The following is a 25345-nucleotide window of genomic DNA, read 5'->3' as shown; positions in this document are numbered from 1 at the left end:
CTAAGGGAAGGCCCAATTTTTCCTCAAATTTCACTGTGTTGCTGTGTAATCGTAATGTTTAATGCATGTTCGGAACAAGTTTCATAAATTTGATTAGAATATTGCATCATGGGCCTCCGTTGAAATTTGAAACTTGTTCAGTTCATCTGTGGAAACAATGGAGGTATCCTTACATTTTACCCCAGATTACACTACTTTGGATTTTTTCTTGTAGCCTAAATAGTCTTTTGAAAAGGAATCAACATGTTTCCACTGCTTCGAATACTATTTCATCTCTGGGGTATAGTGGTTGACCTATATTTTATCCGTGGACCAAAACCAGCGAAGAAAATATTGTTGGTTGCTCATGAAACGGGTCAAACTTTGTTCAGAAATTTCCATTCTGATGGTTTTGTGAAGATTCATGGCACTCATCTGGGAGATAATTTTCTCATATCCAATTGTTACTCGTACTGAATTAAACCAGATATTTTATTCTCTTGGTTTCATTGTTCTACCTCATTTGTTCTTCAATGATGATTTACTAAATGATTACATCAGGTAGTCTCAATCCTTGGGTTATTGAGAGTAATATGGCCCTTGTGATAATTGAAAAATTTAGAGCATGTTTGTACGTGTTGTGGAGGGAACACTAGCCGTTTTTTTCATTTATTCCAGGACATGTGGTTAACATGTAAAGAATGTTTTTGATATTTGGTTTATTGTCAAATTTTAATTGTTTAACATGTGTGCATCAGGATATACATTCATGGGGAGGTACAATTTTCATATATGATGAAAGGGTGGGTCATGGAAATTGATCCAAATGCCCTTGAGTAGATTGATCGCTTTGTAAGCTATTTTTCTCTAATGCCAAATATATATTTCAGGATGAGTTGGTGTTGCTGTGACTTTATTTGAGTGAAGTTAGACACGAAAGCCCATCCCTGCATCCACCATCTTCTATGAAGAGTATGAGTCTGTGCATGCCTTGGCCTTGATCCTTCAGAACCAAGCATATAATAGTAGTCCCTCTCTTAGACTTGGCTGATTGCCACTCAGTGGCTGGACATGCTAATGTCAGATAAGTTTGCATATGGCAGTGAGTCACATTTGGAAGCATTGAGTAGCAATCCTTCTGTCGTTTTGGTTGCCACATGATCACTGCTGTGGCAAATAGGAGAAAATGCATTTCAACACAAAAGTAAGTACCTGTTTACCATCGCATCACAGTTTGTGTCTGTGGGAAGTATTTAGGCAGTCTAATCTTGGTGATCTGATGTATATTTTTGATTAAGCACGGCATGAGTGTCCACTGTGGTGTTCTGGTGCATAATGGCCATTAGTTGGGACGTAACCAATGCCTCTTTTCCAGTGTATCTTGAATGTCCTCTCTTTGCCATCCCTGAGAATTCATTGTAATATGGCACTCTCATTGTTCACAGTAGGAGTTCTATAATTATATTTAAATGCCATATTAGCATTAACAGAATTTACATATGCCTGTATTTCTGGCGATTGTATCAGGTCCCATATAATTGCATGTCATTCCAACATATGTAGAAGTCCATATTTACGCAATTTCAATTTCAGTTTCTCCAATATCTGTCTCTCTATGTGCTGAGTAAGAAAATTTCCATTGGAAATCATGTGTTGATGAATATCAATCTTGATTTCAAAGACTATTTTGGCTCTGCCTTGTACATATATGATTAAGAGAGATGGGTAGTTCATTATGACATACTTAGTCAAAAGTTATTCTGTTCACTCCTATTTTTGCTTATTTTACCAAGATACCACCAATTGTTTGGGTGCACACCTCTTTTATGTATGTGTAGAATCTTATTTTGGTACATTGCGGAGAATAATCTTATGAATAATTTTGTGCTAGGAGAGTGTAGGTAATTAGCAATGCCCTTAATAAAAATGTAGCTGTCTGCATGAATGCAACTGTGTTGTGGTAGGTCGTTCACCGAACCTTGGCAAAGGGATTCACAGTTTCACTATGTAGGCTGACAAAGTAACAAAACTAGCAAAAATGAAAAAGGGCCAACCAAGAGTAATTGTAGGATAAATATCGCATTGATGCTAAGCTTAACCGAAAAAGATCAAACATTTCAAGAAAAGTACCTATAGATATTAATAGACTACACACGACACATAGCATATCTTAAAACAATTATTGAAAAGGATTAATGATGAAAAAATACCCTGGATGAAATTGCCGTAAAATAAACATAACAGTTTCAGGTTTAACTTTGTGGAATTCCTTCATTATGAGGGTAAAAAGAAACTTCACATGTCCACAATGAAGATTTCATATTTCATGACTATGGTTCGACCATGACCAACGGAGGACATTGGATATTAGGATCAAAGAACACTGTTAATACTTCAGAAAGAAAGACAAAAAATCCCAATTTGCCAAATACCTCTTGGATAGAAATCACACCAGTAACTTCATGGCAGACATTCTTCTCGCTGACATGAAGGGATGCAGGTTGAATGCTTTGGGGGAGTTGGAGATTTGGCAATCCCTTCAGGCTGACAGGTTTGAGGTGGTCAATGAAACATTATATCTCTCGCTGCTCTTCCACCCTCCTAAAATTCTTAAAAGACTCCAATATCTTTCCACCCCATCCCTGCCCCCACCACGGCAGTGATGATCATTGAACATCCCTCAATATAGATCAAACCATTGTAGACAAAGACCCCCATTGATTAAATGAAGGACAAAATGTGTTTGATTTTTTTCCGCTGCTATTTCTAAGAATGGTGGAGTGTTACATTGTGTTTTTCATTTAATGGTCATCTAATTAATTTAAACTCACAAATTTGAGCCAGTAACCTTCCAATTCATTCCTTCCCCTTCCCCTAGCCCACTAATAGGTTGCTGCACCTAACCTCAAATTATCCCCTCTCCCTTACTCCCCCTACCTTAACCCCTCTCCTCTCCCTCTTGGAGCCAGACTATATGAGTTGAAATAAATGCTGACGTATGTTACCTGATGTTGATGCGCAGAATCGAAAACATGGTCGTGAAATATTATATCTTTATTGTGGAAGTGTCAAGTTTCATTTTACCCTCATACCATATAATAAGATTAAAAGTTTTTTACTTATTGATAGATAATACCATCAGACCTAATAATTAAAGCAAAATAAAAAAAAAGGATTATCTATAGACAAAATATGGTCTGAGTAGAGAAAATGGATGGGAAACTAGTACCAAAAATCGCCCAGGTCACAAAATTAAAAAAAGAAATGGAAGACTTGATTCAGAGAGTGCTGGATGACTTGTGAAGTGAAATCAGAACTATGCAAAAACCATTACCTGCTCTCACAACTGCCCAAATGTGTTCGCACAAGCTATCTAAATTATCAAAATATATGTATTTACATTCAGGCATCATCTTTTCATTCCATATTCTTAGCGACATAGATGGCAGTACTACTGCATGGGGTGTCCAAACTGAAGCTGCCTCTTCACGAGGCACCTTACGTCCACCACTGAATCCAGCCCCGAACCGGCTCAGATTTTTTCCTGAGGTCAATGCTGTTGAAGAGTCATGGTGCTGTGGTTTTGACACCAAAATCAAATAACAGTCAGGTCAGTGGAAAACTTCATTGTCACCTCAGGCAAGAAAAGTTCTTTAAGTGAAATCAAACCTCAAGACAATGTTCATTTGTGTTTTGATGTGAGAGGAAGAGTGCATTTCAAACTCATCCCATGAGGTCAGAGTGTTAATCATTTTATGAGGTCTCATTGTTAAATTTTCAACATTTTTGTCAATTGTAGAAGTTTGAATTTAGTTCATAAACCATCTATCACAATTCACTTACTAAAATGTTCAGGCAAAATTTATAGGCTTTGGATTTTTAAAACGATATTAAAATGCCAGTACACCTGACAATGGCCCAACCTGAAGAAGTTGAAAGGAAAATATCTTTTAAAATGGAGAATGAGAATAATGTATTGTCTCAGGTGACCTGCGGTGTTAGTTTAACCTTGTGCTTGCACCCCCTGCTTACATGTTGTTAGTTGGATCGGAGGGTAATTACTGTAGAGATGTAGATGGAATGCGGTCATTGGGAAATACTTCATTTTTACCAGTGGTCTTCTAGTTTCATCAAGTGCTGAGGCAATTGTGGTGACATTCCTTGAACTTTCTTCCCCTTCTAATCCGTACTGCAGTCTGGTAATTAATGGATATTTGGGAAAACCAAATCTCATTTAGAGAGATGGAAAGAAGAATCAAGTATAATAAAGGCCGGGATGCTGGGGTAAGGTTCGCAAAAATATAACTGGCTGCATCAATTTCCCCACAAACATTACTGACACGGAAGTGTAGTCTTTTCTGTGATAAAATGTTGGGATGATGGGGAAACTGGTACTCCAAATTGAGGCAAGTTGATGATGCAGAAGTGAAATAATTATTTCGATGAGCATTATCTTTGTAGACAAAGGGAGTGGGAATCACTTTTTAAATTCTCTTTGTAAACAAAGGTAATGTGAAAGGTGACGTCTGCTCCTGTGGCATTCATGTCTGCAGGCTTTATGGTGTCCTTATGAACATGACAACCAAGGGCAGTGAAGTGAGTGTTTCAGAATAATAATCAGACATGCTCCTAGTCATTTAATCTCGCTCTGGAGGGGTCTTTTAAAGAATTGTCAAACTCATGTCAAGCACTCACCCTTTGCCACCCTCGACTTACTTGGCTTGGGGAATAGGTATCGTGTAGGTCACTTTGTTTTTTGGGAACATTGGCTGCTCATTGAAAGCTCACTTCAACCACCTCATCATCATTCGCAGCTCTACAGCCTGGTGTGGGCCTTGGCTTCCTCTAAGATATGCCCCCATGCAAGAGTTCTTGTTCTTGCTTTACCCTTCCATCTTGTAGCTTCCATTGCCCTCAAATTATTCTCTGCACCCTGTAGCCATCTCTTCCTTGGTCTACCTCTTTCTCTGACCCCTTCCATCTTGCTATTAAGTATCAGTTTGGGCATTCTGTTATTCTCCATCCTTTCTACATGGCCCAATCATGCCAGCCACGGTGACATGGCAAATTTAACTATGTCCTTCCCTTCTAGTAGTTCATTTATCTCCATGTTCATTATAATTCTCCATCTCTCTCCTTCTCTAATTGAGCCATAGATTCTCCTAATCATTTTCCTTTCCAATTTTCTTGGGATTTCTCCATCCTGCCATGTCCATGTCTCAGCCCCATAAGTTCAAACGGGTCTAGCAAGCAATCTATAGATCTTCAGTTTTGTATTCCTCGATAGTAACAATGACTTGAGGAGTTTGACATTCGCAAAATATGCCTTGTTACCTTCCATTACCCTTGCATTGATCTCCGTGGATGTCTTATTTTTATTGTCAAGTCGGACTGCTAGATAGGTTAGTTCCTTGAAACCCTCTAACTCATAATTCCCAATCATTATATTTTGCAGGTCCCACTTATTCTGAGAAGCTGTAATTTTCAAGTATTTGGTCTTCTCCTCACTAACCTTCAGCCCCACTTCTTCACCAGTGTTTTCTAAAATGTTAAACATTTCTTTCGGGCCATTCACGTTTCGTGTAATCAGTGCTATATGGTCTGCATATGGGAATCCTTGCTGGGATTAATGCACAATGGTCCCTCTTGAATTCAATTCTTTCATTGCATTATGTAGGGCCAGGCTCAATGACATGGCTGAGAGAGCATCTCCTTGTCTTACCCCTGAGGTCATATTAAATACTCAACTTGCTCTACCCCCAATAAAGGTTTTATGTTATGATTCTGCAATGTCAATTGAACCAGTCTAATCAGGAATATCATATGCAATGTCAATGGAACCAGTCTCTGGAATATCATAGCCTCTCAACACAGGTAACATCTCTTTCTTTTCACGCTGTCGAAAGCTTATTGAGATGAAATGAAATAATTGACTTTGTAATTCGACACACTTTATTTTAAAAACACAACCCAGGTTTCAAGGTTGAAAGTCATCATCAGGTGGTCCTCATAGAAGCAAACTTGGTAGATATACCATCTGATCAAGGGAAGGGAGGGTTGGTCAGAGAGGGAAGGTGGAGGGGTAAAAAGGTTACAATGTAGCCGGGAAGAAAAGAGAATTAAATCTTTCGGTGTCAATCATTGACTTGGAAGGGTGGTAGGTAGGTCTAGGAGTGGGGAGGGAGTGAGAGGGATACAAAGTTCCATTGAAAGGTTCATCTTTGCAACGGACACATTTCAAACTTTCCAACTGCTCCGAAGCATCATGCCTCTGACCTTTATTTTCAAAATAAATAATTTTAGTCGTAAAGTCACTTTAATGGTCACTTTCGATGAGGTGTTTTGTAAAGAGGGATTTATGTTCTTACTTTTGAAACATGATAGGTGTTCTTGAATTCTCTCTCTAAATTTCAGTCCTGTTTGCCCAATATAATTTGTGTTACACTCTGAGCACTTGAACTCATATACTCCACTCCTCTCATTTTTGGGGACCTTGTCTTTAGTTTGAGAGGTGAGGTTTTTAAGGCATGAACTACTGTAAAAGGCACATGTAATTTTTTCTCTAGGAAAACTTTTAATAATGGGATCTTTTAAATGTTCGGGGTTGTAAATGTGGCATAGGACTGTTTTTGTAAGTTCATTCGGGTAAAGTTTATTAATTAGATCTTCTGAATAGCCATTGTTTACTGCTAATGTTTTAATTACATTAATAACCTGATTTATATTTAACGTAGACATAGGGATAGCGGTTAAATGGTGGATCATTGCATGAAATGCCGAAAGCTTTTGGGCAAAGCAATGCCTTGAAGAGGAATGAATAGATTGGTCCGTATACATTTAGGTCTTAAAAATAGAATACTGTAGCCCATCTTTGTCTTTACAAATTGATGAGTCGTGGAAATTAAGGGAACCTTTTTCCTCTTTTTCACACGTGAATTGTACATTAGAATTGACAGAATTTAAATGTGCTGGAAACTGATCTAGTTGCCTTGCGCAACCTGTCCACCCACAGAAGACATCGTCTACATATCTATACCAACGAAATACATTATTAATGAGAGGGTGAGCTGAGGAGAACAAAATTTGTTCAAAATTGTCCCTATAAATGCCGTCCAGGAGTGGGGACAAGGGCAAGCCCATGGCTAAACCATTGGGCTGTTGGAAATATGAACCATTAAAAATAAAACAATTTTGAGAAACACACGTCTTTAGTAATGCACAGAGTTCACTTATAACTGGCAATGGCTTGGATTTTAGGAGGATGATGTCTTGGGCGAGGTTCACAGCTTCCATGGGTTAGGTCACGTTGGTGAAAATATTGCGTACATCGAGGGAAACTAGCATGCACTTTCTCGGGATGACCACTTTCATTAGTTTGTTGACAAGGTCCAAGGAATTCACTAAACCATATTCTGTGGAAAATTTGGACTGGATTTATATCTTTCTTAATTTCTATTTATACCACTGGATTTAATCACTTTCTTAATATCTTGTTGAAACTTGGGGGTAGGGTCTGAACGAAGTACTTCAGTATTATTGTCCCTGATAAAGTCTTTGCATTTCGTGTTGTAGGTGTTTCGTTCTAATACAACCGCTGCGCTGACCTTATCTGCTTTTTGGATGATCAAATTTTTATCTGTCACTGAATGTACAGTATAATCGACTTCAAGGCCTCGTACTTGGTAGAATGCTTTTTCTTTTTTACTTCTAGTTGTGAGATTTTAAGGAGCTCCTGGGAAACAACTTGCTCGACCGCAATGATTTCTTTCTGAAGGTCAACTTAAAGTTCAACCACCAGGTTTTTAATGCCTTTAACAGAAATAGGAATTTAAGGTACGTACTTAAGCCCTTTTCTAGCAAAGAAATCTCACTATTAGAAAAGGAATGTCCGGAAAGGTTGACAATTTGAGGCCCAAACTTATGGTCACACTGAGAACTTGTTGATTTTGAACTGGACTCCTTATTTTTCCATAGTAGGTCAAGCTTATGGTTGATTTTTGCTCTTTTATGAAAGGAAATCGCACTGCATGTCTGGGGAACATTTTTATGAAAGTATAAACACTCGATTCAATGAAGTTATGGGACAATTCCACGGATAAAAGTAGTAAATAATGGGATATAGCATTACATTTAACATACCATTTGTGTATCTTCCTTGTAAGCCAGGCTTTCTTGGCTACTCTGATAGCAAAATTTCCTGCCGAGGATTGGGTTTTTTATGCTGAAGGTTGATGAACTTTGGAAAAATCCAAGGGAGATGCAGCAACTTTTGAAAAAGATGTTCAATGGCGCATTCTGGTATTTGATGGAGTGTCTTCTCTAGAGACCCTCCTTATCTGCGTTACTGCGTTGAGGTCAACTGTCAGGTTTATAATGCCTTTAACAATAATAATAATTTAAGGTACGTACTTAAGCCCTTTTCGAGCAAAGAAATCTGACTATTAGAAAAGGAATGTCCGGAAAGGTTAACAATTTGAGGCCCAAACTTACGGTCACCCTGAGAACTTGTTGATTTTGAACTGGACTCCTTATTTTTCCATAGTAGGTCAAGCCTACGGTTGATTTTTGTTCTTTTATGAGTTACCCCTGAGACAAGAGATTTTCTGTCGAAAGCTTTTTTGAAGTTAATGAAGAGTGTATTCAAGTAAACATTATATTCATAGCATTTCTCCATTGTTTACCTTACCGATAATATCTGGTCAATGGTACTTCTTCCAGCTCTAAAGCCAAACTGATATTCTTCCAGTATGTCTTGAGCATAGGCACTTATGCCTTCCCCAATGGCTTGACCATTTTTATTTCCACGGGAGTGCACTATGGTTGTTAGCTTTTAGTCATGCATTTTACTGGTTGGTTGAACTTTTTGCTTTCTTTAGCGTTATTGAGCTCTTCTACAGCCTTCATCTGATTTTTAAGCACTCTTTTTCTTTCTTTTTAGTAATTTATCAGCTTCTTTCCTGCTCTTCCTATACTTCTCTCTTGTAAATCTAGTCTCCCTTTGTAACATATTGTATCTATTCTTATTATTTTCCTCTATTGCAAGTTTACACTCATTATCAAACCAATCTGCATGCCTTTTACTTTCGTGTTACCTATGATGTCCTTTGCAGTTGACAAAACAGATTGTTTAATTCTTGCCATTGATATTCCACAGACTATGGCCCTGTCTGTTCTTCCTCATTCCTTGTTAACTTTCTACCTATTTAATTATTGTACCTCAAAGCTTTCCCAGGTACTCTTAAAATTTTATTATTCCATTTAACCCCATCCTGGCCTATTGAGCGTACCCAAGAGTGTCAGTCGTTCACTGAAATGCACTCTCACTATATAGTGATCATCGGAATCACAAATCGGTCCTCGTGCAGACCTTATGTCCAATATAGAAGAGGAATGTCTCCTGGATACCAGCACGTGATTATTTTATTCACAATTCTTGCCCCAGGTATTTTCCTGGTACCTTAGTGAATATTTTTATGCTCAAATCATGTGTTCTTTATCAGCATGTTGAGTGACAGAGCAAGCTGAGCCCACTGTATACTACTGTAAAATTCTTCTCATCAATTCTACCATTTCCTACCCATCTCACCTCCTGTAGGGCTGTAATATCCAAACCACATTTCAGCATTTCATTGGCAACTTCAATCATTCTACCCAGTTTCAACAATGTTCTAACATTCCATGTTGATAATTTCCATGAATTCGTTGTCCTTGTCTGTTTGCCAGGTCGATACCTTGAAAATCCATGCTTATCTATCCGAGGCATCTTTAGAGCGTTCATAGCCAGTGAAATTTTGAAGGATAGGGTTGCTAGCCCTATGGCTAACCCCTGACTTGGAGGGCCCGGAGTTATATTTAGGGTTTACTTTCCCAGGTTTTTCATGTCCAAATTTTTGGCTAATATGCAATGTACCACACTTTTTGAAATGCCCACTATGTCTGCTAGCTCGTGCGCTTTCAGAAGACTATCATCAAGTATCATTTTGTGGATTTTCTTCTCCGATTCTGGCGTCGTCACCTCATTTGCAGATTGGTTTGGTAATGAGTGCAAACTTGTAATATAGGAAAATAACAAGGATAGATACAATATGTTACAAAGGGAGACTAAATTTACAAGAGAGAAGTATAGGAAGAGCAGGAAAGAAGCTGATAAATTACTATAAAAGAAAAAAAAGAGTGCTTAAAAATCAGATGAAGGCTGTAGAAGAGCTCAATTACGACCAATGGGGTGCTTGTCTTGACAGCTCGTACAGCCTTGTTTAAACTGTGCTTCCCAACATTTCACTGATCTAAACAATGGAGCAGACTCACCCAGAGGAGAATCCAGTTCAGCTTTTATATTGGATGGGCTGAGGCCTTTCAAGTAAAAGTATTGTATCACATAGCAATGACCATCATTCAGTCTCTTCAGTTGATCCATCATTTTCACAAATTCAGTGAAAACGTTTACTATTGATGGCTGCCAGACAAATACTAAACAATGTGGGAAAGAGCAACGCGGGAGGAGCAAATTCAGGTCATCATGGACAGAGGCCAACACTGCAACAGCAATGCTAATGCATTGGGGTTTTTGGTCGAAATTGAGCAATTTTGGTATGAATTTTGTGGCAACCTGTGTCATGCCCAAATCATTAGTAAAGGTCAAAAAACATGAGCCAATGGATATGTTTAGGCCCTCAGCTAATTCTCTAACGGTGATTCGACGATTGGCCGATGCTCTTTTCTTCACTAATTTAAGTTTAATATCTGTTGTTGAAGTGCTCAGGAGTCCAGCATGCTCTTCATCGTTCAAATCTTCTTGGCCCTCTGAGAACATTTGGAACCACTGATAAACGTTAATTCGGTCCAAGATAGCTTCTCCATATGCCAGAGTCAACATTTGGAATGTGTCCACGCACTGAATTTTGTTTTAGGCACAAAATTTGTAACAGATTCTTTGATCCAGTTTTTTGAACAGGCAAAAGTGGAAGACAAGCCAAAACACGTCCAAGCAAAACAGCTGTCAGCAATGAACTGAACATTCAAAATAGGCAAAAAGTTTGACCTAGCCTAACATATTGGAGCGATGAAGTGTTCCATTGCATTGTAGATTGGCATGGCAGTGCCACACGTCCTTCATCATTTCCAACTTCCTGGCTTGGACTTGGTTTCTACAACTGGGGAAAGAGCCGAAAGGAAACCATTTAGAGACTCAAAATAACATCCAAAAGAATGTTACAATGATTCTGAGAGATATTCCTGTCAAGGATTTTCAGGGCCCCTTCTAGGCATGGCGTTGTGTGGGGGACTGGTAATGGGAGGAGAGGTAAAAGATGAACAAGAAACGGACAAGGGAGTCGGAGGCCACATATAGGTGGCTATTCAGTGGGCTTGATTCAGCTCGGGTGGTTTGAATGACCAGAGCACCCATGTATGCATCATCTCGTGGGTTCTCTATCCCAAGCTGGAAGGGAACTGGGATCTGGCCATACTTTCCTGTGTTTAAAATAATTCTCTGTTGCCATTAAGTGTTTGAATATGAAGAGTAATCCTTAAGAATCTCCTGTTGTCTACAAGTTTATTATGGGATGTACACTCTTTTTGAATTATTAAAGAGTTAATAAACTGTTAAATACCTTGGCTTATCATAAATATTGACTATTCTGGAAAAATACCTGCTGTTATCTTTAATCCTAATAATTATGAATTCAATGCAGCCATATGCAGAATTCCTGTATCATGGGTTGTATATTCTCATTTTCGACCTCACTTTCCCATTCCCACCATTTCATTCTCTCTCGCATGGCCAAGGGTGATGCCATCACCAAAGACTGAGAATAAAGCCGCCCCTGTTGCTAATGGGGATCAATCGGTCTTTTCAAAGGGGCGTGCAATCGTGGAACACAAGGCCGACCGAATCTCACCCACGTCAGGAGATTTAATCATCCTCTCCTATTTTAGCCCAACCTGAAAGATTTCAATGATGTTAGCATAAGCACCTCTCACCTGATGACTGACATGATTTTTATTTTTAATTAATGAATCTTTGATACAAGGGATTTTCCCATCCCAATTAAAAGAATCAAAAGTAGTGCCCATTTATAAAAACCATGGCTGTGTAAATGATTTGAATAACTACAGACCAATAGCCATTCAAAATACATTTGCTAAAATATTCGAAAAAGCCATGTATATGCAAATAGCATCTTATCTCAAAAAAAACTTCCTACTTTCAAATTCTCAGCATGGATTTAGATCTGAAAGGTCTACCACAACTGCCATATGTCAGGCAATCGACAGCATACTTAATTCATTAGAAGCTAAACGCAAAACTCTTGGAATGTTTTTTGACTTGTCAAAGGCTTTTGATAATGTAAACCACAATAGACTACTAATTAAACTCAATAGAATAGGAATTAGAGGAAGACCTTTAAACTGGATGAAGTTCAATATTCATAATCGCACTCAGAAAGTAGTGTTATCAGTTGATGGGTCAAAATATTCATCCGAAGCATACCAAGTTAACAAAGGTGTTCCACAAGGCTCAACCCTTGGGCCACTCCTCTTTCTGATTTACATCAATGACCTACCTAACTGCTTACCAAATAATAATGGAATAATACCAGTGTTGTACATTGACGACACTAATGTAATAATATCAACACAAGCATATCCCAGCCTTGTGGAAAAATCTAAGTCTGTCACACTTGCAATAAACAAGTGGTGTACAGACAACCTTCTAGACTTATATGTAAATAAAAGTAAAATAGTATACATTACACGCAACAAGAACGTGTCAGATGATCTGCTGGTAAAAATCAATGACCTATCAATTGAGGGTGTGACAGAATGCAAATTTCTAGGTATTTCTCTATGTGCAAATATTTCTTGGGATACTCATGTAAAAGACCTTCAATACAAGCTCAGTTCAACTTGCTACTTATTAAGACACCTGCATGAAACTACAAGTAAAACTGTACTACTCAATTTGTACTATGGGGAAATTTATTCAAATATAACCTACAGTATACTATTATGGGGATCAGCTGCTATTTCTCAAACAATCTTTAAAATGCAAAAGAAAGCTATTAGAAACATCTCCATGAAACCTCACAATGCTCCAGCTAGACCTATTTTCCATGAATTAAATTTGCTACCACTCCCATGCATCTACATTATGTTTTTAATTCTATATATAAAAATAACATTGGCAACTATTCTCTTAACTCTACCTATCATCATCATTACACATTGAGGAAGGAATGACATCCATTATGGGAATATAAGAACTAAAGCATTGAAATTAGGACTCATTGAAATGGGCATCAGATTATACAACAAACTACCCAAAAGTATCAAGGATACAAAGGGAACTGCTGCATTCAGGCATAAATTAAAAAGATATCTACAGCGCAATATGTTCTACTCGGTTGACGAATATCTCAACAATATTCCCCAACCAGTAAGTTCATACTTTTAGTTTCTAGCAATGGTCATGGTCTGATTCATGTTAATGATCAATGATTTTTCTGAATTTGATATTGCATGTGCATGTTACAGCCAATGTTCATGGGTTTGTACCAAACATTTATGTAACTATGAGCATCATTTCTTTGATGTATCTTAACTGAGCCTGTGTCTTTGCTCCTCATTTGACGTGCCTTATATCATGTACATACACCACCCACCTGGTATTTTTATATTGTGATCTCTGGGCAAATAAAAAGTAATAATAATAACGCCCACTCTAGCGGCCAATTCCCTCTCAGGTGGCTGTGGGCACGCATCAATCGGAGCAGAGAGCTCCCTTTCTGTCGCAGGGAAAGAAGACATAATAATAATACTTCATTCATTTTGAAAAATCGTACAACCGTATTTTAATGTTATCAATATAAATATTATTCGACATACAAACAGTTCTTAAATGTGATGAAGATTGTCACAAAAGAATTCATCAAATGAGTAAAGTGGATGAGTAAGTAACCAGGAATATACCCTATTCTTGAGACTCTGGGTACAGTCTGATTTCAACTGAGTAGGCAGATAGTTGTACAGTCATATGATCATATTAGGAAATGTGTTTTAAGTTAATGACAATCTACAATATGTAGTATTTAGATTTGATTTACCTCTTGTGGGGTAGTTATGGATGTTAGATCTTAATTGGTAAGTTTCTAGATTAACTTTCACATGAATCAGAGCCTCAAAGATATCTAAACTAAGTGCAATCATGATTCCATACCTAATAAAAAAAGGTTTGTGGGCAGAATCAATGATTTGAGAGAAAAAATTGTCCTGAACAACTTTAAAGAAAAATTATTTATAGAATTTGGGGTAAAAGGAAGATTTTCTTTTCCATTACCTTGACCAACTGCTTGATTGATTGCTCTGCCCTTTGTTAATTTTTGAATTCAATATGAAATCCTAATAAGCTTAATTTTTGGCACACCTTACTTTGTGATCTTACGTATTTCAAGTAAGCCTCTTTGTCATGCAGGCTTCCGCTGATTTTGTTAGAGTTATAGTAGCTAAGTAAATCATTTCAAAGAGCTAATAATTCCCCAGTATACCAGAGATTATTTTTATTTTTAGTGGGCATAGAGTTTAGTATTTTTTTCCGAAATCATTGTTCAAAAATGTCGAGGAAATTACCTAAAAAACTTGAAAAACTGGTTTTTACCTCTATTTGAGAATATCTCTTGAGTTATTTGAGTCTCAAAAGTGAAGCTTATACCTTGAATGTCAGATGAGAGACAGTCAATACCACTTATACTAAACAGTTCAGGACATTAATTGGTAATTACATTATTAAGGCTAGCAGAAAATCCAGTAGGCTGTTTTATTGCCCAGTATAAATAATGGGAAAGCAAAAGATTTGCATGACATGGAAGTCTTGCAAGGAACTAAAGTTTCCAGGATAATGAAATGCTATTTTTTTCCAAGTAGCCATGAAAATAAATAACAGTAGTTATGATAAAATTATTTATTACTTATTTTCTTTGCAATGAGGTCATATTACTACTGGCAACGCATCTACGTGACTGCTTTCTGATTGTGTCTACCTGATTATGCTGATGGTTTCATAGTCAAATTTGTCTTTGGCAAAAGACATGTATGTACTCCAAGAGCAATTTTTTCTGTGTTATACGAATTATTTTCCATCTGTTAGTAATTGACAAGAATGAAGCTGGTAACCAAAGCGCCCTTTCATGGGGGTAAAAAATATATTCCATTTTGTAATGCAGATGTTTTATTGGGTGAATACCTCTTATTTCCATGTTGAGTAATGAGGTTTGTGTTTTGTGACATTTCAATTACTTAGCAACAAAATATATGCTTTCAATTCTATATATTTTACAATTCCACAATCCTCACTGTTGGGATCCACATGGTTATGGCAGTGGTTTTTGCATTAGTCCTATTTAAGGCAGGGTGTATTACGGTTAATTCAAATTAACTCTGAGGATTTTGGAAAAAGAACCTTACCAAGTTTTACCTTATCGTGTACACTTTGGTAAGGTATAACTTTTAGTGGATGGTTTTATAATTTGATCATTTTTGCAATGCAGTATTGGTTTGAGCATTCATAGTTTTGCGATATGGTGCATGGAAGAACAAACGTTTTCCCTGAAATATGTGAACACACTGCATGTAGTTGCCCATGAGAGATGAAAGGGTAATGTAAATATAAACCAGGTATCCCCAGAAGTACCCGACCTAACAAAAGAAAACAAAAAATTTTTGGAAAAAATTTATTTATTTTTCAACATAATCTCCTTTCAGCTCTATACACTTTTCCCAGTGATGTTCAATAAGTTCGATACCCTTTTTTATAATAAGAGCTGTCTCGCTCATCAAAATAGCCATCAACTGCCAACATCACTTCTTCACGATTGGGAAATCTTTGACCACCGAGCCATTTCTTCAAGTTAGCGAACAGAAAAAATTTGGGGGGTTATATCTGGTAAATAGGGTGCATTAGGTAGCAATTCAAACTTTAATTCATGAATGTTGGTCATTGCAATAACGGAGTTGTGAGCTGGTGCATTGTCTTGATTGAACAACACTTTATTCTCACCCAAATGCAGCCGCTTTTACTCCATTTCTTCACTCAAACATTGCAATAAGTTGGCATAATATTCACCGTTGATAGTTTTTCCTTTTTCAAGATAGTAAAAGGAAATTACCCAATGTGCATCCCAAGAAACCGACTTTCTGTCCTTGCTTGCAGATGAACAGGTCTTTGCCTTCTTTGGAGCCGCTAGTCCCTTTAGAATCCATTGTTTTTATTCATTCTGCTTCTTTGCTCTTAAACTTTGCTGAGCACTCCATTTGAAACATCTTCGCGACATTGTAATTGCTTAAGTGTGAGCACCCTTCTTGCACACGGCTTTCTCATGTTCAAATTTTCGGTACATATGTGGATGTACCACACTTCTTGTATTGCCTACTATGTCTACTAGCTTGTGCACTTTCAGTCGATGATCATCCAGTATCACTTACTGGATTTCCTTCACCATTTCTGGAGTCGTCACCTCATTTGGGCAACCAATGCTATGCTCGTCTTGACAGCTCATACGGCCTTGTTTTAACTATGTACCCCATATTTTACTGTAGTCTTAATAGTAGACTTAAGTAGATTTAAGAAGTAGACAATCATTTTATGAGGTCTCATTGTCAACTTTTCAACATTTTTGTCAATTGTAGAAGTTTGAATTTAGTTCATAAACCATCTATCACAATTCACTTACTAAAATGTTCAGGCAAAATTTATAGGCTTTGGATTTTTAAAACGATATTAAAATGCCAGTACACCTGACAATGGCCCAACCTGAAGAAGTTGAAAGGAAAATATCTTTTAAAATGGAGAATGAGAATAATGTATTGTCTCAGGTGACCTGCGGTGTTAGTTTAACCTTGTGCTTGCACCCCCTGCTTACATGTTGTTAGTTGGATCGGAGGGTAATTACTGTAGAGATGTAGATGGAATGCGGTCATTGGGAAATACTTCATTTTTACCAGTGGTCTTCTAGTTTCATCAAGTGCTGAGGCAATTGTGGTGACATTCCTTGAACTTTCTTCCCCTTCTAATCCGTACTGCAGTCTGGTAATTAATGGATATTTGGGAAAACCAAATCTCATTTAGAGAGATGGAAAGAAGAATCAAGTATAATAAAGGCCGGGATGCTGGGGTAAGGTTCACAAAAATATAACTGGCTGAATACATTTTGTTCTTAAAAATGGAGTGGTGTACAATGTTGTGTACATTGGAGGAAACAAGCATGCACTTTTTCGGGATGACCACTTTCATTAGTTTGTTGACAAGGTCCAAGGAATTCACTAAACCATATCCTGTGGAAAATTTGGACACCTCCCTGAACAGTACATCAAGCCTTTTCAATAGTAGTGGTTGGGGGCTGACATATTTGAAGCTACTTGTCTGATTGGAATCCCATTTTTATGGAAATTAGGAAGCCCGAAAAATCATGTTGCTGAGGGATTCATTTGCACTAGTTTGAACATTTCACATCTTTTATATAACATATCCCTGGATTTAATCACTTTCTTAATATCTTGTTGAAACTTGGGGGTTAGGTCTGAACGAAGTACTTCAGTATTATTGTCCCTGATAAAGTCTTTGCATTTCGTGTTGTAGGTGTTTCGTTCTAATACAACCGCTGCGCTGACCTTATCTGCTTTTTGGATGATCAAATTTTTATCTGTCACTGAATGTACAGTATAATCGACTTCAAGGCCTCGTACTTGGTAGAATGCTTTTTCTTTTTTACTTCTAGTTGTGAGATTTTAAGGAGCTCCTGGGAAACAACTTGCTCGACCGCAATGATTTCTTTCTGAAGGTCAACTTAAAGTTCAACCACCAGGTTTTTAATGCCTTTAACAGAAATAGGAATTTAAGGTACGTACTTAAGCCCTTTTCTAGCAAAGAAATCTCACTATTAGAAAAGGAATGTCCGGAAAGGTTGACAATTTGAGGCCCAAACTTATGGTCACACTGAGAACTTGTTGATTTTGAACTGGACTCCTTATTTTTCCATAGTAGGTCAAGCTTATGGTTGATTTTTGCTCTTTTATGAAAGGAAATCGCACTGCATGTCTGGGGAACATTTTTATGAAAGTATAAACACTCGATTCAATGAAGTTATGGGACAATTCCACGGATAAAAGTAGTAAATAATGGGATATAGCATTACATTTAACATACCATTTGTGTATCTTCCTTGTAAGCCAGGCTTTCTTGGCTACTCTGATAGCAAAATTTCCTGCCGAGGATTGGGTTTTTTATGCTGAAGGTTGATGAACTTTGGAAAAATCCAAGGGAGATGCAGCAACTTTTGAAAAAGATGTTCAATGGCGCATTCTGGTATTTGATGGAGTGTCTTCTCTAGAGACCCTCCTTATCTGCGTTACTGCGTTGAGGTCAACTGTCAGGTTTATAATGCCTTTAACAATAATAATAATTTAAGGTACGTACTTAAGCCCTTTTCGAGCAAAGAAATCTGACTATTAGAAAAGGAATGTCCGGAAAGGTTAACAATTTGAGGCCCAAACTTACGGTCACCCTGAGAACTTGTTGATTTTGAACTGGACTCCTTATTTTTCCATAGTAGGTCAAGCCTACGGTTGATTTTTGTTCTTTTATGAGTTACCCCTGAGACAAGAGATTTTCTGTCGAAAGCTTTTTTGAAGTTAATGAAGAGTGTATTCAAGTAAACATTATATTCATAGCATTTCTCCATTGTTTACCTTACCGATAATATCTGGTCAATGGTACTTCTTCCAGCTCTAAAGCCAAACTGATATTCTTCCAGTATGTCTTGAGCATAGGCACTTATGCCTTCCCCAATGGCTTGACCATTTTTATTTCCACGGGAGTGCACTATGGTTGTTAGCTTTTAGTCATGCATTTTACTGGTTGGTTGAACTTTTTGCTTTCTTTAGCGTTATTGAGCTCTTCTACAGCCTTCATCTGATTTTTAAGCACTCTTTTTCTTTCTTTTTAGTAATTTATCAGCTTCTTTCCTGCTCTTCCTATACTTCTCTCTTGTAAATCTAGTCTCCCTTTGTAACATATTGTATCTATTCTTATTATTTTCCTCTATTGCAAGTTTACACTCATTATCAAACCAATCTGCATGCCTTTTACTTTCGTGTTACCTATGATGTCCTTTGCAGTTGACAAAACAGATTGTTTAATTCTTGCCATTGATATTCCACAGACTATGGCCCTGTCTGTTCTTCCTCATTCCTTGTTAACTTTCTACCTATTTAATTATTGTACCTCAAAGCTTTCCCAGGTACTCTTAAAATTTTATTATTCCATTTAACCCCATCCTGGCCTATTGAGCGTACCCAAGAGTGTCAGTCGTTCACTGAAATGCACTCTCACTATATAGTGATCATCGGAATCACAAATCGGTCCTCGTGCAGACCTTATGTCCAATATAGAAGAGGAATGTCTCCTGGATACCAGCACGTGATTATTTTATTCACAATTCTTGCCCCAGGTATTTTCCTGGTACCTTAGTGAATATTTTTATGCTCAAATCATGTGTTCTTTATCAGCATGTTGAGTGACAGAGCAAGCTGAGCCCACTGTATACTACTGTAAAATTCTTCTCATCAATTCTACCATTTCCTACCCATCTCACCTCCTGTAGGGCTGTAATATCCAAACCACATTTCAGCATTTCATTGGCAACTTCAATCATTCTACCCAGTTTCAACAATGTTCTAACATTCCATGTTGATAATTTCCATGAATTCGTTGTCCTTGTCTGTTTTCCAGGTCGATACCCTGAAAATCCATGCTTATCTATCCGAGGCATGTTTAGAGGATTCATAGCCAGTGAATTTTGGAAGGGCAGGGTTGCTAGCCCTACGCCTAACCGCTGACTTGGAGGGCCCGGAGTTATATTCAGGGTTCACTTTCCCCTTCAGGTAATTGTCCTTCCCTCATTGAACCCTTTATCAACCCAGAGATACCGTAGGACATATGTGCAGTGCAGAGCATCTGAAGCTGAGTGCAGGAAGTCAGGCTGATGCAATTTAATGTTGCTCAAGTGAGTCTTTAAAAAAAATTTAATTAAATGAAGAATACAATGTATCTTTCCTCTGTCCTTAAGGACAGTGGAAAGATACATTGTATTTTTCATTTAATTAAAACGAATGTCCACAAAGTTTAGCCGGTAATAATTGAATATTTAAAAATTGTTTTTTTTTTCAAAGTTGTCAGCAAAATCTATGTAAAGTGGACTTGGGTAAATAATGATAAATATCCTCAGTTTCTTTTGTGAAGGGGTCTTGTAAGTGTGATAAATGGATGCATTTTTACATGATTTAGTCAGTCTAGACGTGCTTTAACCATATCTTCAAGATCAATTTGATTTTTTCATTCTTCTTGACAAGTGTTAAGTTATACCACATTACTGAACATTAACGGGTCTGTCCCAAAAATGCCCAGACCCAGATCCAGTTTTAGGAGATAGTAACTGGAAATTAGGATGAGGAAGATGCAGCCTGAAGATCCCACTCACAAGTTTTGTGACAGTAGAATGTCGCCATTACGTTGGATTGCGGATTGGATTTTGATATGCAGGATAGGAAGAGACATCTGGATGTCAGGCGGGTGATCATTTGTGGACACTCGTTGATGTGATTGAGGCACTGACTTATTTATCAATCTTATGATTTAGGAATGAAGATGAAGGGCGTTCAATTGTATACCAGGAAAAATTGAAAAATTCATCATTTATTATCTTTAATCCTAATAATTATGAATTCCATGCTGCTATATGAATTCCTGTATCATTTGTTGTATATTCTCATTTTGGAACTCCCTTTCCCATTTCATTCTCTCTCACCATCTCTCTTCCTTGCATGGCTAAGGGTGACGCCATCACCAAAGACTGAGAATAAAGCCGGCCCAGTAGCCAATGCGGATCCATTGGAATTTTCAAAGGGGCATGCACTCATGGAACTCGAGGATGATCGAATCTCACCCACTTGGTGAGAATTAATCATCCTCCATTATTTTAGCCCAGCTCAAAAGATTTCAATGATGTAAGCATCACCACCTCTCACCTGATGACTGACACGGCCACTCTAACGGCCAATTCCATCTCAGGTGGCAGTGGGCCTGCATTGGTTGGGTTTGAAAGAGAGGGAAAGGTAGGTACTTCTTTGATGATGTCATTATCTGTTTGATAAGTTAAAATTCTCTATCTGTGTCTGCTTCTGGGGGAAACGGCTTAGCAAAATGCGGGGCAGATCAATTCTTACTCTATCTAATCTTTTCTCTCCGTACTCTTTCACAGTTTTCACTCAAAATAGCCAGAGACAACCTGTCAAGTGATGGCTTGTTCAAAGGAATGGATTCAGAGATGACTGCATAAGACGTCTGTAAGTAAAATATCAAATCCTAATGTAGAATTCATTCATGACATACCACTATTCTGGAACCTTTTTGGCTTTTTGTTTTATCTATTAATTATCTCATGAGCCAAATGAGCTCTTTCCTAAGTGTTTTGGGAGATATTTAAGCATTTTTGTAATATTCATTGAAATTTTGCATCACATTTTTGGTTTTCTCTCCACAGGATTCTATTCTTCATAATGAGAGAATTGCACTTTCTCTTCTGGTGACCTGGCAGAACAAAGGAAGCATTTGCAGTATATGCAGAGCAAATAGTGGCTGTGATGAGGAAACACTGATTTTAAAGTGCTCATTTCACCATGTTAGATACAGGCTGGTACGGAGTGCCATTGTCTTCCAGAGCATTGAATTCCCATAAAGAGGTCCACACCTAGTCTTAGCCTAATGTCAGTCATTCTCATGGGTGTAACTTATCATAAAATAAGAAAAGGAATTTGAAAGCCATAAACCAATCTTGAGGAGCGGGAAGAGGACAAGAAGACAAAGGATTGCAGGTGATATGATTAAGAACAAGAGGAGAGAAGAATGTAAATGCAGAGATGGGTAGGAGAAAGTACCAAGAATTCAATAGCAGATTTAAGTGGGAAACCAACAGAGCTAAAGAAGCATAGACAAAGATTGTGTAGGGATGTGAAAGTTGATAAAGTAAGGGGGAAATGGGTGCTCTGTGCAGGAATGTGAAAGGACTGCCAGGAAGTAGGAAGATAATATCCACACAAATCATCAAAGATAATTCAAGAAAAATTATTGAATGGACTCAAAACACTCAATTACTGAATGAATGAAGAAATGGAAAGAATTCACAGAAGAACTGTATGAAAAGACAGTAGGCCCAAAGTTTAGACACAGAAGATAAATTAGGATAGGTTTAATGGCTCCAGAAAGGGCATTGAATTAATTGAGGATTGGGGTTAGACAACATTCTCATAGAACTACTCAACAGCTGGGGAGGAAGGGTTTTTATGGAGTTCTGCAATGGTGTTCATGATCAAGGAATTTTACTGGAAGATGTTGTCCGAACGGTTAGTGCCCCTAGTCCGAAAAATGGAAGGGATGGAATATGTGATGACTAAAGAACAACAAATTTAATTTCAAAAACAGCTGAAATGGTTCTCAGGGTCATCAACAAAAGGATAGAGAGTGGGGCAGATGATTTTTATGCTCGGGAAGAGGAGAGACATGTGCTATGGCATAGCAGTAATGGGGTAACTAATAGAAACGGGCATGGATTACAGTCAGGATGTATTTGTCTGTTTGTAGGTTCTATCTATCAAAATAATAATAACCTGCATGATGTTACGAGGCCAGGGATTCTACATATAATCCTTCTAATTTCTCGTATACGTAGCATGCCTAGACTCCAAGAAAACATTCATTACAGTGTATAGGGAAAAACCAATGAATATATGTTGCTGAAAATGTGAATAGGTAGTAGAAATAGGAGACTTATCCTTGAAAGTGTACGTATCTCAGACTGCTCAGGTGTGAGGGGTGGACGGAAGGCCCGGATGTGCAGTGTTAGGAAGAGGAGTGAGGCAGGGTTGTATCACCTGTGTGCTGTTCAATGTGTATGTAGGGGAAATGTTAAAAGAGGCATTATGGGAAGAACTGGAGATTAGAATCAAGGTCAGTATGGAATTCAATGTAATCAGTTAGGTTTGCTGATGACCAAGCTTTTGTTTGCCGGTCAGCCAAGGGGTTGCAATCTCTGCTGAGTGCATTGGACAGTCAGGTGTGATAGGTATGGGATGAAAATAAATGTAAAATAACTCAGTTATTGAGAAAGAGGGAAGTCAAGTTAAATATTAAAAAAAATAATTCATAAACTCGAATAGGTTGAATAGTTTAAGTGTATAGAAAGTGCTTCTCCTAAAATGCTTCAGGTTGCAGGGTCATAGGGTGCTCCGCGATCAAAGCACCATTGTAGCAATTTCATTGTCACTCACTGCCGCCATTGCTAAACATTGTGAGTCATTAAATATCTAATGCTATCACTTTTGATATATTTTTATAATATCTAACATTTATTTACTATTATTTAGTTCAATGTAAGTGATTCTGTACTTAAATGAACATTTTGAATATTAAATAAACAGATAACATTACTTTGGATTTTTCCTTGTGGCCCACAAAGTTATTTGAGAAGGCATTTCAAAGGAATCATTTAGGTAGGCCAAGGTGAATGGTTGTATCAATGCATATTTCTATCCTTGTGGAAATCCTCATTAAATCTCCAAGTCAATAAGACATTCATTTTCTTAACAGAATCAGTGAATACATATCCAATCCTGAGGTAAAATTTACTAACGAGAAAGAAAATAAATAATATAGCCTTCCTGCTATTTCTTTAATTTCCATGTTGGTGGGGTCATGTTTTCCTATCCTTCAGCATATATTAATGTGATGGCATTCAGATGTCTTTTGGCAAATTCCAAGAAACTGCGGAAGATGCCGCAAAGGTAACTTTTAAAGTAGTCATCGGCTAATATGCATTTCAGTACAACATTTTCAGAGAGTAAAAATCATTTCCGAAATTTCAGAGCTTAAGAGGACACCTCGATAGCATAACTGGCTATAGCACTCGCATGGACATTGAGGGATCTGGGTTCGAATCCCCGTCAAGGCGAATGATTTTTACACTCTGAAATGGTTGCTTTGTTATATGAGTAATATACTTCTTGTAGTATTGTCTCTCGTGTGTTTACACTGTGCTGAGGATTATACACTAAGTCAGTACATCAGGTTAATGATCTGAGCATTAAAGCTGAAAAATAAATTTTGCTGCATTAACTGATTCATTTTGTACCCACAACAAAAAAAACTAAATTCAGTTGCTGAAGGTGTTCCTGAAAATTTCTAAATCAATGATAGTAGTGCAATCCTTTTTGAATGGTATATCTTCTTTTACAAATAATAAAAAGAAAGCTCATGTTGGCTTGGGGGAGGTCATTGATTAGGAGTGGATTTAATGGGAATGTGGAAAAAGCTAGGAAGTTAGTGAAGAGAAGGAAGGCACCAGATTGCTGTGAGGGATCACTGGTGGGAGAATGTTTCTGAAAGGCTGTCCCTGGACGTTAAATGGTACCATTTACTGCTGGCTAGTTATTCACAAGGTTTTTGGTTTTCTTCTCTCTCCCTTAACATTGAGAACCAAAGTTGTTTTTACCTGTGGTGAGCCTTGCTCCCTGGATTGTGGGCAACATGCTACAGAGTTCAGATTAAACCCATTCCAATGATGTATAATAAACTTGTCTCATGACCTTTGATATCATCATCTATCTATTCATTAGGCCCTTTGCCTGAATGGAAAGATTACTTACCAATTACAGTTCTGCCCAATCAGCTGAATCAAATCAGCCCCTTGCTGGAATAAAGGCCTCCCTGAAGGACACTGCATGCTGCCTAAAAACCATCTTTACATTTATGTAAAATACCATCAGTTATGTGGTCTTCCCCATGGAAAATTGGCTGAAAATTTTCAATGTTAAATGGGAATCAAAAAGTAACCTCAATGAAGCCATGTGCCATAGAAAACCAGAGAAACATAGATTTTGACAACATATCTAATAGGTCATAAATTGGCATAAACAAAAGAAAATTATGTATTCTACTGTTTCAGGCTTCACTTCGTAGAAGTATTTAATCGCCATACTAAAAAGTAAAGTGCTAAAAGGAAAAGTACAGTCTTATTTGTGTGAAAACAAGTAAGATTTGTATGGGCTAAAGGAATTGAATTACTTACTGTTAGAATATTTGGCCAATGGGGCAGATTAATGGGACGTGGCATCACCTGCCCATCACCTGTGCTCTGTCATCTTCTGAATGTATGTGTGTGTGTGTGAGCGTTTGTGTGTACCGTGCAATTGAAATCCATACTTTCCAAACCAATTGAGATCTATTCACGGGAGCTGAGATGAGAGGATTGACTGGTGCTGC

The 25345-nt window shown here is 37.6% G+C and overlaps 1 long non-coding RNA gene across 2 annotated transcripts; it reads left to right on the top strand.

Annotated features, from left to right (window-relative positions):
* Positions 1–1064: 1064 nt before the first annotated feature.
* Positions 1065–23723, top strand: LOC139689881 (uncharacterized). 2 transcript variants are annotated; one of them, XR_011701438.1, is made up of 4 exons: positions 1065–1183; positions 3414–3589; positions 21291–21375; positions 21573–23723. It is a non-coding gene; the product is annotated as an uncharacterized lncRNA (long non-coding RNA). The 2 variants fall into 2 exon arrangements; XR_011701439.1 differs by lacking the exon at positions 1065–1183 and adding an exon at positions 20863–21144 and having other exon boundaries at positions 3579–3589.
* Positions 23724–25345: the final 1622 nt, after the last annotated feature.

This window comes from Hetaerina americana, unplaced genomic scaffold (assembly GCF_022747635.1).
Source record: "Hetaerina americana unplaced genomic scaffold, ioHetAmer1.1.p SCAF_286, whole genome shotgun sequence".
NCBI lineage: Eukaryota > Metazoa > Arthropoda > Insecta > Odonata > Calopterygidae > Hetaerina > Hetaerina americana.
The sequence above is the reverse complement of the archived record's forward strand: the minus strand, read 5'-3'. Positions and strand labels throughout refer to the sequence as shown.